Here is a 14,050-nt window from a genome sequence, read left to right on the forward strand (position 1 = left end):
CCAGAGATGTGTGTTGCAATCAGCAGAGGGCAGAAGACAGCTGTGAAATACACACACACACACACACACACACACACACACACACACACACACACACACACACACAGGCAGGTAGCTGCAGCTGACAGAGCTTGTGTTTTCCATGTGACATGTAGCAGAGGAAATCAAAGCGAGAGTCAGTGTCTGCTCTCTGCTGCGGCTGCTTGCTTCAGTCACACTGAGATCAACTCATTTCACAGCTAAGTGCTCTGATTGACTCTGTGTGCGTTTGTGGGCAGTGTGCAACATAACCTCCTCTCTGCAAACATAATGTTGATGATACAACTGCAAACCTCTGATATAGTCAGTGACATTTTGGAGTGCTCACCGCCAATGTTTCTGTAGCCTATTATTTCTTATCAATTGAGGCTCAAAGCTAATAATGTAACACAATTTTTGTTTATCTACAGTATATTTACCCAACTGTCACTTCATGGCAGACATTTTTGCCCAAAGTCACTTACAAGAACTGCAGTCAAGATTTTCAGGTCAAGCTATTGTGGACTGTGTCTTTACACTGATGATACTTTTTTGTTTCTGCTGCTTACATTTTAAACTGTGTGTAAGTGTATAAACAGCTGCATATTGTTTATTTTAGTTTATATTTTAGCCTGTAAGGCCAATTATCTGTCATTTCACAACCTTATGTTGTAAATAAGTTACCTTTATATTTAGGTAAAATGCAGAATAAGAGGTTTAATAGTTAAAGCATAGTATCTGCTGGGTCTTCTGGATTAAACTGGATAATACATATGCAAGTGTTATCATGGAAGGTTGAGGTGTAGTCTGGAAACGTGAGTTTTCAGCCTGCTGAGAAAGTTAGGTAGTGACTTCATGCCAGCACATCAAAACAGAGATGAGCCTTGACCATGACAGGAGGCTGCACGATCGATGGACCCTGTGAGTACATGCTGAAAAATATTTGCGTGTGGGTTGGTGAGAAGAGATGACATGTTTCTGATATTGTGTGTTTGGGTGAGTGCCTGGTTGGGTGACAGTATCTCTCTGTATTTGAGCATGTAACTTCACTTAATTCACTCATGCATAAAGAAATGTTGGCTTAAAATGTGTAAATACTCTTATGAATTTCAAAGTTTGTGAGCGAGCATATGGTGTGTGTGCGCGTGCGTGTGTCTGTGTGTTGCCCTGACCTGGTTTTAAAAGCCAGTTCACACATGGGGCAGGATCCGTGACCTCAGATATATCCAAGACTGATGAATATTTGACTGAGAACCTCATTGCTATTTTACTCTCTTTTACTCTTTGGCTTGACAGATTCCAGAGGGATAAGATTTACATTTTAACATCTTAAGTATTCGGCAGACACACTTATTCAGGGATCCAAGAAGCAGCCGGAGAATCAGGTTTGCTTCTGAAACTTATTTTGTAACATAAAGAGGTCAATTGAGTACTAGAAAATGATTCTTGAGACATGTAGCTGCTACAGGGTCCTGTATGGATGGTAAGACAACTGTACTGTCCAGTTTCAATGCACTTTTTCTGGATATAGGTGTACTAAGAGTTAGATTCAAAATCACGATAGTAGTTTAGCATTTTTACATTTGTACCAATGGCTTCACAATGTAAACCCTTATTTATAGGTTGGATTTTTGTGAACGTCATGTTTTATGATTGTTTTATGATTTTTAATTGTGATCGGGCAGCAGAGTGCAGAGGTTGTGGAGCTTCCACAACCATTCATTCGCCCATTCATTTGAAAAATGAATCATTTAAAAACACTAAAACACACTAAAAGTGGAAGATCCAAATCATCAGTCAGAGTAGCTACCACCAGAGTTAGCAGTCCTCGCTTTTTCTCTAGGATGCAATCATTCCACTTAGTCAGATTGTTCTGTCTGCTCTGCAGCTGTGGACCCAGTCTCAAGGCCTGAATATAATCCCAAAACGGACGTGTACACAGACAACTGTAGACACCACGGATGCATAGTAGTGAATGAGGAAAAGACTCCAAGGTAAAATCATCTTCTGCCTTCTGCTTAGAAGTGGTTGACTTACAATTCACAGCAACTTATACAGTAGTCTCTGGCTTTTGTTTGATCTGTCAATAGCATATTTAGCATGCATTAGCTCAGATGGCTAATTTGGCTTGGTTATTATATTATGTGAACATCGCTGGCACCCTGAACATCCTGCTGACCCCCTTTCAAAATTTTTGCAGTTCATTGACGTGTTGCTTCATACTCTATGTGAAAAAATGAAAAGAACAAATAGATGATATATTTGCATTGAACAGACAAATCTGATTCCCCCACAAAATAAATCTGTGGTCTTTCTTCTGTTCTTTCTTACAGCCATCAGTCCATCGACACACCCACGTTGTACAGTATGTTCTTGTATCAAGGTCAGTGTACCAAAATACTGTACCATGACAAAACCATGAAATCAACATTTTTCAACCATTGCTATCCCTCGTGTTTTAGGTTTATCATCATGTACAATGTTGCCAGTTGACCACCAGTCTTTCCAGTAAGATTACCAGCATTGATATAATAAAACATCTTGATTTTTCTGTTCATTCATCAAGTACAACCAAATTCATCACTTGTTCATCCCTTCCTCCACAATATTAGTCACAATTACATGTTGTCAGTGGATACAGACTGGTAATGGAACAATGATTAGTTTCATTATACTTTTTCTCTGATTGACACTTACTACCAACAGATTTTAATCAACTAACAGCAGAGGCTAAAGATGAGCCGTCAGAGGCATCAAGGCAGGTAAAAAATAATCCATCATGTGGTTTTCATCTCAGGGAAGATTGTAAATCACAAGGAAAAATAATCACGTTTTCTCTCGAATGCAGAATGAATAAACCAACAAATCACGTCTTGAGGTTCGGCGCTGTTTGTGAGGATGTTTGCCTGCAAAATTAGATATTGATTTTCTACTCTTTGTTGCACTTGTGATCTTTCATGTTGGCTCCCTTTCACTCATCGGTTTTCCTTCAGCAACCTCTCATTCCCTCCTCCTTCCCAACGGTCTTTTCACCTACTTTGACCACACCACCTCATGCCACATTAACGCTTTCATTTGCAATTTCTCATGTAGCCTAATATTTACTGAGCTCGCAAAACATTAAGGAAGTCTTCCCTGTAAATAAGCTGCATCCCCCTCTGGACAACTCGTACCTTAATTTGCTTGCCTATCGCGGCAGCCATATGTGATTTATACCACATTCCAAGTCGGTCGCCCTACTTTGGAGAAAGTAATAAAAACAGAGGCAAACTCGACCAGTCTTTTTTGACAAATCAGTAAAATATGTGTAGCATTTGCTTGGAAGGAAAACTTGCAGATGTTGAACTGAATTGCACTATTTTTATCCCAGCTGGTGTGGATAGTGCGACTGCTTGCGTGTGTGCATGCATGCATAAGTAAACAATGAACATGGCGGTTGTCCACAGTTAATTGCATACCGCTGGAGTGATCAGCCTAATCTTCGGTGCACATTCATGTGTGCTGAGGGACCTCTGTGATTCACAATTTTTGAAAAACCTTGATGAACCTTTATTTATGGCTCCACACAGCTGACAGCTGCGGCCACAGGCATTATGGTTTCAGGTCATCCCATTCTTGTGAATGTGATATCTCAAGAATGCCTTGAGGGAATTTCTTCAAACTTGACAAAAAATGACCACTTGGATGAAATCCTCTTATTTTGGTGGTTAAAGCTGCAGGTCATTATAACCTCTTGTCCATCCTATTCTTGTGAATGCATTATCTCAGGAACGCTTGGAGAGAATTTCTTAAAATTTGGTACAAACTTGGGTGGATGAACTGATTAGATTCTGGTGTTGAAAGGTTGCTGTGATCTTGCAAAACAAATTTTTGGCTGTAACTTAAGAATTCACACACTAATTATGACAAAATTTCAGTGCTGGCGAGTAACCACTTCAAGCTAATTAAATTAAAATTACTAATCAAAATGTTGGTGATAATTATGCAAACATTCTTTTCAGATATCGTGGTAGAAATCTTCAGTCTACTGAGTACTCTCTTCTAGCTTATCATTTAATCATTTGTGCCGTTTTAAAATCAACTGCAAAGGTTAACTTTTTAATGAAATGAGCTGGTCTCTGAGAAGAAGAAAACCCTGCAGACTCTCAGTCCTGCATGTCCTCCACTTAAACAGTGTGGGACCTCTGATTTATTCTCTTTCCAGTGTGCCTGGTGTTAAGAGTGCAGATGGTCTCTTCAGAATCTTTCCTCATCTCTATTTCATCCCATCTATCTTTCTTCTTCTCACTTCAGCATCCTTTCCTCCCTATGAATCACTCGATCTCTCCATTTTTGCTTTCGTCCGCTTCGTCATTCCTTCTGTACCTCCTGTTCTCCCTGTATCATTTTGACGTTCTCACACCATTTCTCACCACTCCACCAACGGTGCAGCATTCTTCTATACGTTCCATCTACAAGCAATAATGTTGTCCTCAGGCCAGCCGGTTCCCCCAAACCTTTCTTTCATCTATAAATGTATGAGCAGCCTGTCAGGTGTGTGTGTGTGTGTGAGAGAGAGAGAGAGAGAGAGAGAGTGCAAGAGGGAGAACAGTAAATCAAAGTGCCGTGTGTTAAGCTCCTGTGTGTCAAGCATGCTTCCTCCAGACGCTCACTCACACACACGCACACACAGCTGCTGCGTTGCTGTCTGACAGCTATCAAATTGGAAGGCAAGTGTATCTCAGTAAATACATATATGTATATAGAGACCATTTTAATCTATCAGGCGAGTGTGACAGGCCTATTTCCTCTGAGTCGGAGATGCTGATGGTTTAAGGGAATTCAAAGCAGGCTCAATTTGTCACATCCACATTGGTCTCCAGCCTGCATTACCAACCACTTCACTATAGCAAAGCCAAGCAGGGCTTCACCCATCTGAACATTACACTATATCCTTATTTTCTTTAACTTCAGCAGTGCCTATTGCTCCACCCTTACTGCTACATCCTATCTATTTACATTAATAAATTAAAATTATGACAACTGCTTAAAAGCTGGAATGAAAAGTTTCACTGTTGAAGTGAAGAAGTTGAATTTTTTATCTTTTTTGCCTTGGGATGTGAAGTGTATCAGTAGTCTGTCTTCATCCACTGCGTTTGGTCACACCTCGACACTTGCCGCTCAACTTGAGGAGCTGTCACCTAGTCTGAGGTTGATGAAAGCGGCGTCGCCCCCACAGACTGCAGATGCAGAATTCAGGACACTTCGTCCCTCAACTTAAAGACATACGTGCACATTGACATCTTTATGAATTAAAGCCGTCTTCAGACAGACAGAAATGCCTGAGATGCAAACCTCCGCATTCATTTCATTGGGAATGTCGACACAGGATTACCATTACTTTATAACTTGAATACACTTACATGAAATAGTAGTGTAAACACAGGTGTTACAAATGTTAATGTTAAAGGTCTTGGTCCATTCAGGTCAAAAAGAGTCAGGTTGCTGCTTATGGGACCTTAATTAGCATCATTGGTAACACCCGCATTAACCCTTCTATTTCCTATGAATATGGCTGTTGTGAAACTGGTGTATTTATGCATCTATTACTCTATTTATTGGCCTTCCTGATTGTATATTATAGCCTCACTGGTACCTGAAACAAAGCACCCACACAGCGTCTTGCATTTCTTTATCTACCAGTTGTAACAGCAGGGCTTGTATATCTGTTAAGCTTCAACCCACAGGAGACCTTGTGTCTAATTGTGACTTCAAACAGGGATGATTTTTTTTTTTTTTTTGTGATCATCATTTTACAAAGATATATTTTGGCTCCTTGTACTGCTGGCACAGCTGCAGCAGTGACTAACATTCTGCAGACAACTTCCTGCAGATATTTAAATGACTTCTACCTGACTGTAGCTGAATTCTCAAATTGACAATCATAACATTATATTGGAAAATGTAACTGGACAGTGCAAAAATATATTGACAAGATGGATGAAACTGTGTGTGTGTGTGTGTGTGTGTGTGTGTGTGGTTGTGTCACCATAGAAAAGTGTTGTCCTGGTGGTCTGACTCACCGGATGTACTCTGTGGGTATAAGCCTGCTGTTCGGTGACTTGTTTCAGATGGCATCATGGTATCCGCTATCTGCATCTTCAGAGTCCAACTTCCAAGATAACAAACTACTGAAAATGGCATATTAACATGTTTGATGCTAACAATATGAATCTAAACAAGCTAATGACGGTTACCTTTTATTTTGCACAGATGTAGTGATTTTAATTCCTGCTATGTTTCCCACCCATCATCAATAACATGTTAATACCTCCCTTGTGTTTATGTAATGCCACTTTCTTCGACGGATAACTCTGATGATATCAGTCAAATTATTTTTCCAGATTTTAGAAAGGTCCTCCTCCTCTAAGAAATATGTCATACATCTGTTTTTGCATGATAAGTAGTACTCCCCATGTCAAGTATATAATGCAGAGAATTATTTCTTGAAAACATGCAGTACAGAATCAAAGGAACTAATTAAAGATCTTTTTTGGGTAAACTGGCTTCACTTGCACACCTTGTTAAGCCTCTTCAGAACTGGACAAACTACCATGCAGGAAACACTGGGCCTCGTCCAGTGCTTACATCTGTAGCATTGTCGTCAGGATGCAGGAATGTAATTTCTGAAATTGGCTGAGCATCATCACCTTAATGAGCCTTCGCCATCTGCTACAGTTTCTGTTCACCTTTCTGGACTCAATTTAAAGCTGTGCTTAGCAGCCACTGAATGGTGTGCTGGAATTTCAAGCCCCTTTCCTCTCCATTTATTTTGTATTAATATAACATTAGAATCATTACATAAGCTTGCAATGTCGTAATGAAGCCATCAGCGAGAAACCAACACTTAATTATAGCCTAAAGCTTATTAATCAAATTAGTTTTGGATATTTACATTGCAACTTTGCTTGTTAAACTTGAATTAAATACAGTTTCTGCCTCTGTCCTCAGATGTACCAGAAATTAAATCAATCAATCAAAACAGAGCTGCTATAGATAGATTGGCGGGCTGACAGATATATTGCCTCACTTAGCCTCTTTGCTATTCCACTCCTCCACAAACAGTCAGAGCCTTTTGTCACATCCCAGTGCACCACATCTCTTGGTCTTATTACTCACTTTTACAACTGGTTTCCTCTCTCAGTCCCCCCTCCTCCTTTTGTCTCCCTTTCTCCCTCCATCAGGACATTATGAAGTTGAAATGAAAGCTCCACTGGAGCTGCCTCAGAGGACAACCGCCACTGTCTCCGAGGCCAAATATATAAAACGCAGACAGATATAGACAAGCAATGTCCCGTGTCCTCAGAAATTGGATTCCCCTCCAACCTCCCTTCAGTTCTGTGTTTTTCTTTGCTCCATCTATCAAGTGTCAAATGCAATTCAGCTCCTTAAAGTACATAACATCATAGAGAGCAATGGTGCCAGTGTAGTTCGGAGTGAAAATGGCTTAAATGGCCAAAGTTCAATAAATGTGTGACTATGACTCAGGGGAGTTGCTGCAGAGACTGATGGACAGTTTCACACATTGTGTAAGGACAACAGGACCTCGCATGCAACCAACAACTGATTTCTAAAACCAGCTGCTATCTGAACAAACAGCTAATATCTGTTCACAAGAAAAATTATACATATTTTAAACACATTTAAGATCTTCTCAAAAGAGAAAGCAATTAAGTCTTTCCTTAGTGAGCAAAGATATGTCCAAAAGATGTCTTTTAAACATTCTTCTTGTCGCACGTCTCCAGAGGAGCTTGAGTGAAAGTTATTGTGACACCTTTTTACAATGAATGTTATTAATAAACAATACATTATACATTCATTCACTCAATCACAAATGAAAAATATTTCATTAATCTCATGTCAGTTTCCTCCACCTGTCTGACATGTCCACAGATGTCATATAAACTCCTTGCCAGACATGTAAACGTGCAAGTAGAGTCTCAGTCACATGTTCAGGTATCGAACCTGATTTGCACGTCATGCAGACACACAGGTTGCAGTTTGAAGATGAACTCATTCAGCAGAATCCATCCACTGCACTCAACACTTTTTCCTGGTAAGATCTGTAAGGACAGAAGAAGTTTCAGTTCCATTCCACAAGGTATGTGGAAGTTACTTTTTTTTCCTAATAAATTCAAGTGAGTTTTAGCCATTTTAAGCTCCTTACGCAGTCTAACTACCTTGTGTTTTAACCACTCATGTCTTCACAAGTTGAAAAAAGTCAAAGTCTGAGTGGATCAGAGGGGTCTCGATTCACAATAATGAAATGCTCACTGTACATTCTGCATATTGCACAGCAACTTACTTAAGAAAATCAATAATTTGACACAAAATATAAATTTTTAAATGATTTTATTTCTCCTCCAGAGTGATCAAAACTGCATCCATAGCAATGATCTGTTATTATTAGCAATCGTCTGATATACAGAAAAAAACTTTAGAAAGCCGTAACTGACAAATCAGAAGATTGAAAGAGTGTTTAACAAATAAAGTCGTGTAATAATGACTTATATTATACCTTCAGTATGCATGGATTTCCAGCTATCTTTAATCCCTGTCACAGCTGTGACTGCTGGGCGCTCACTCTCTAAGCTCAAGAATATTAAAACCTATTTGAGGAGCCAAATGAGACAAGAGGAATGAGAGGGTTGGACAAATTTTCCTCTGAACTTGAATGAGAAAAGAAGTTGTTGTGTGTGTGTGAAAAAGGGTTATAGAGAGCAAACCTCAGTCAGCGCGGGGCTTTATGGGTATCAATTTATAGCAGCCAGTTTGTCATATATGTGTGTAGAGTGTGTGTTGCAGGGTCAAGTGTGTGAACATGTCTGTGAGACAGGGATTGGCTCATTTCCTGGTCCATTCAGGCGATATCTTTTCATCTACTTTTCAATGAAACTCTGACACAGACATGACTCATGCTTCTTGTCATTTTCATTGTCAAGGCTTGTGTGTGTGTGTGTGTCTGTAGTGTCAGCTCTTTCCATCCCCTATCTCATATGTGTCAACCTCCATAATATGCCTGCGGAGACACTTTACAATAATGCTAATGTGCACAATACCAATGTCAGAAAGAAAGGTCACTATGTTGTAATGGACTCCAGTCCATGAAGGGAAGAAAACTCAATTTCACACTCATACTGCCAATGAAAGCTGAGGCCAGATGCATCAAAGTCTGTGTACGTTCATGACTAAAACTGTGTTTACACAAAGACAGATACATGTATGTGCATCATTTTCTTAAGATTTGCATACATGTGGTTCTCAGTCATACTGTAAGTGGGCAAGTTTCCACACACATGGTAAGGTAAATCAAAATATATAATTGTACCTCTGGTGGTTGTGTAAATTAAACATATTTGGTTACTCTCACTCTTTTTTACATCCTTACCCCAACATATCATCCACTGTTGGCGCTAAAATAACATGTATTCACCTGGTTTGAAGTATGTCTGATGTGCATACGTTTGCATTGCACATTTGTTTTTCTAAACAGTACGGAAAACAACTTTTTGTATATTCGAACATACAGTGTAAGAGCAGACTGCTGTCCTTAAGTGTCTTATCGACGTGCACTGCACACGCACACACTTCCACACACACAGAAAGCGTGACTGTAGATCATGTTTCTGTTTTCCGCGGGTGCATTGAGTGTCCCAGTGTGAATTATTTAAAGCTGAGAGTTTCTGCGTGTGTGTGTGTGTTTGTTTGTGTGTGTGTGTTTGTTTGTGTGTGTGAGAGACAGAAGAGGGAGATGCACACAAACATATTGTGTCATTACAGTACATGCTCTCTGATATGAATAAGGTTGATGAGCCGAGTGTCAAACTCCTGTAACACACACACGCACACGTTTGTATTTCCATATTTGTCTCTGGGGTCCTGCATGAACCAGAACTTGCCCCAAATTATCTCCAAGTCAAATTCGTACACACCCGGAATGGTTAATACAATTCCCATGACCCGACCCGCACCTGTGATTAATCACACATCCACTGTCACTTATTTGTGTTCTCAATCGATGCAGCACCTGTGCTCCTGCAGCTGTTGATGTGTTTTCACAGCGATGGCGTGCCTAGCTTGCACCTCTAAAAAGCTGATACTTTTTGTCACTTTTTACTTTTTACATACCCACTGACAACTCAGTCTCTGATCACATTAATTTATCCCAAATGTGGTCTTTGATTATGTTTTGTCCATAATTTGATATTCTCCTCTGGCTACTTTTGCCTTTATGTCATTAGTTTTAACCAGCAGCTAGCCAGCATCGCATCTGATTGTTTGACAGAATCTTTGACCCCACATCCTGCCATAGGCTTTCACAGCAAAATCCCGGTGGCTCATTAGACCATAGATTTATTATAGACTAGACAAGACATTGCAGCTCAGCCTTGCTGCCAATTCTTCCCAGTGGCCACTCGCAATATTGCAGTGAAAAATTCCCCACCAGCCAAAAAAGCTCTAATAAAATAAAGTCTGGACCCTCAAACACCTCTTTGAAAGTCTGTCCGAAAGTGTCTACTCCCAAGGTCTCCAAGGTCTAAAACTCAGATTGGTTTTCACAACCATAGTTGCACAAGTACACACACACACACAAACAATATGGATTCCTCGTATTCTGTGGCCAAAGACCAGTCACGCAAATGAGGTTTGAAAATATTCCAATTAGAAAAAGACCAGAGGGGCAGTGTGTGGGCGTCACAGTGTTTGTGTCCAGCTGAAACCTGCCATCAGCCGGCACCTGGGAGGAAAGCAATTCTCACCAAATGAGCAGAGAATATGAGAAGAGGAGGCTGATACTGCATTTGGATGACATTTTTTTTTTTTGGTCGTTGTTGAAATGTGTCAATCAAGAAAAGTTAAGATTTTAGGGAGAGAAACTTAACACATTAAAATGATGAAAAAGAATTCAGAATCAAATTTTAAAATATAAATTATTTAATAAAAACATGTCATGCAACAAATTGGGATATCCTTTGAGAGAACACTGTTCTCTGACTGTTATGTCCCGGGATAAATTTAATCTGGGATTGAATTCTAATTATATACTGAGCTACGATGATATCTGAATAAAACAACATAGATCTACACACATACAACGTAATGTCTTATAGGGTGCTTCTTAATGTACGCTGTCTATCCAATGCTACTACTACTGTAAATAATAATCATAATGATAATAGTGTTTATCCATATTATTTAGGGTCATATATTATTCTCAATTATTTAAGAAAGAGAAAACATGAGTAGTTGAACAGCTGCACATTATGACATATGGAGAACCAGTCGGTGGTGTGATTCACTGGTTCAGAAACTGGTTGAAACTGGCCTCATGTTTCTCTCTCTTCATGTCTCTTCCATCAGAGCACTAGATTCACACTGTCAGCAGTGCAGCTTTGGCAGAGGTCAAGCAGTGGCTCATCACTGTGTGTGTGTGTGTGTGTGTGTGTGTGTGTGTGTGTGTGTGTGTGTGTGTGTGTGTGTGTGTGTGTGTGTGTGTGGATTAAGCATCCCGCGGGTGGTGACTTAAGTGTTGATTATTGAGTCGGTGTCTCTGTGTGATTGTGTGTTTGTACGAGGCCACTGGGTGATTACAGGAGTCACTTAGACCTTTAAAAAGTTTTACACTATAGCAGACAGCAAACTTGAACACCAACACACTGTTTGTTGAAGCAGCCACAGTAACTCCACAGTCAACACAGAACTAATACATGTGAACTGCACTGTAACAGAGTCTCCAGTCTGCTAGTAATACTGTTATACTTTTACATTTTACTATGTAACATTTTGGTAGCTTGTAATTAAACCCTTTAAACAATAATTATGGAACAATATATAGGTAAAGGTAAAGGCCAACTTTATTGTCACATAGTCATACACTGAGATTCACATAGTTATGCAGTCAGATCTGGTCTGTGGATGGCTGGAGGCTGGAGGATTCACTTAGTACATATGTTTTTTATTGTGGTGAACAATGTAGTGTGTGTGCATGCTGTGGCAGAATTCTAGATCATAAAATGTTCTTACGTGCTTTGATGTAAAGTTCTAGAATTCAACAGGGGATAAGAACAAACATCTGATTCAGTTGTGAAACTTCAAAGCAGGAGAATCACACGTCTTTATAGACAAACACTCATCACAATTATCAGATACAGATTCAAACCATCAGATGTGGAGAAACTGAGAGCCAAACTTTTTGCACAGTGACCTCTGTAACATCTACCAGGGGGAGATAAGCATCCTTTCCAGAGACATGGAGGCCCTTCAGCTGCAGAATCAGGAGCTGAAACAGCTCTACAAAGCTCTGATCTCAGCTGAGAGGAAGGACCAGGAGGCCATGCTCCTGAAAACAGAGGAGCTGAAGGAGGAGATTCAGGAAGCAGAAGCCATGAACGCCCACAAGCCGAGCAGAGAGGAGGTGGCCTGCCCCCTCACAGTGGAGGAACTTCTTCAACAGCTCGAGGAAGAAAGAAGGAATCATGCAGCCGAAAGGCATCATGCTCATCACTGAGCTCGCTGAGGCCAAACAGGAGGTGGAGGATCTCAACAAAGAACTCCAGAAAGAGAAATTCCTGAGGGTCCAAACTGAGACCAAAAATCTGGAGGCTGTGGAGATCGCAGAGGCTCTTTTACACATACTGGAAGACATGCAGAGGATCTCAGATGAGTGTTCAGCTGAGAGACTTTTTTCTGCTGAGCTCAAATCTGAGAAAACCAGACAGAGATCTGCAGCAGAAAACAGTTTCTCTCTAGATCCTTATCAGTTTGCTAATGTGTGAAGAGAAGCACAGATAATGCAGTCTAACCATGTTAGTGTAGTCATTCAAGATGAAACACAGGTCCCATAATACAAATATCTCACCTTTTTCTTTGCTTATTTTCTATTATGTTTGGTTTTTTTATCGGGCAGTCTTTGAGAAAGTCATGACACACAGCATCTCAGCTTGGTTTCATATTCAGTCTGCTCAGCTGAAGCCCAAAGTGGTCCAGCTGATGCAGACTGCATGGGAAATTATAGGGGTCAGACAGCGCGCGTCCTTGCAGTCTATTTATGAGCAGGCCACATTAAGGCAAGCCAGTAGAGTAATCATTGACCCGTCCCCTGTACTTCACTCTGAGTACTAGCTATCGCCCTCTGGCAGAAGGTTCAGGGTCCCTCGCAGCAAGTTAAATGGATTAAAAAATTATTTATCCATGTGTCAATAAAAGTTTTAAATAGTGGCAAATAAGACTAAGTAATTGTTTTTGACTGATGTCACAATGCGATTTGCAGTTATCCATTGAAGGACATATTGAGGCGATTTTTGCGGGGATCTGTACTGATGTTTGTAAACAGGAACAGTATTCTGACACGTATTTCTAACAAGTATTGTGCATCCTGCTATTTGAAGATATCAGTCAGCCTGTTGCTATTTTAGATCCTTAAGATCCTTCACTCTTGAATCTTGAATCTTGAGCAGCACCTGAGGAACAAGGCAGAGGCAGAAAACCTCAATGACTTTGAGACTGAGGAGGGCTTTTGTGTGGCCGAGGCAGAGGAAATCGGGGAGGCATTTTTCCGAAGACTGGAGGAAGCCCGAACCCTCACAGAGAAGCTGTCAGCGGTAAGCCAGACGCTTGCTTACACGCTGAAGAAGGAAGAAAAGAAGCACGAAGCTCTTATTGGCAACATCACAGAGCTCGCTCAGATGCTGGAAAAAGAAACGGCTTTGAGGATCCATGCAGAGAAGTGCGAACTAGAAACCATGGAGGTAGTGGAGGCTCTTGAAAAAAGGATTGTTCTGTCAGAACGATGACTTCCTGCTGCAACAGGAGAAGCTTTTCACTTTGTTTCAGACAGAGAAGGAGAAGAGCTGCCCACCTAGCACCAGTAGGGCTGGTTATTGTTTAAAAAGACTATGATACCAGTACCCTCAAAGCATATACAATACCAGTAAAGGACTTCATTCACTACCCATCATGTGACTTAAAACATTCGTGGAATAATCCTTCTGAA

General features: G+C 40.4%; 1 pseudogene; it reads left to right on the forward strand.

The window, feature by feature from the left end:
* Positions 1-908: 908 nt before the first annotated feature.
* Positions 909-13,850, forward strand: LOC146315649 (uncharacterized; annotated as a pseudogene).
* The last annotated feature ends 200 nt before the right edge of the window (positions 13,851-14,050 follow it).

Source organism: Lutjanus erythropterus, chromosome 14 (genome assembly GCF_056507025.1).
Source record: "Lutjanus erythropterus isolate fLutEry1 chromosome 14, fLutEry1.hap2, whole genome shotgun sequence".
Lineage (NCBI taxonomy): Eukaryota > Metazoa > Chordata > Actinopteri > Lutjaniformes > Lutjanidae > Lutjanus > Lutjanus erythropterus.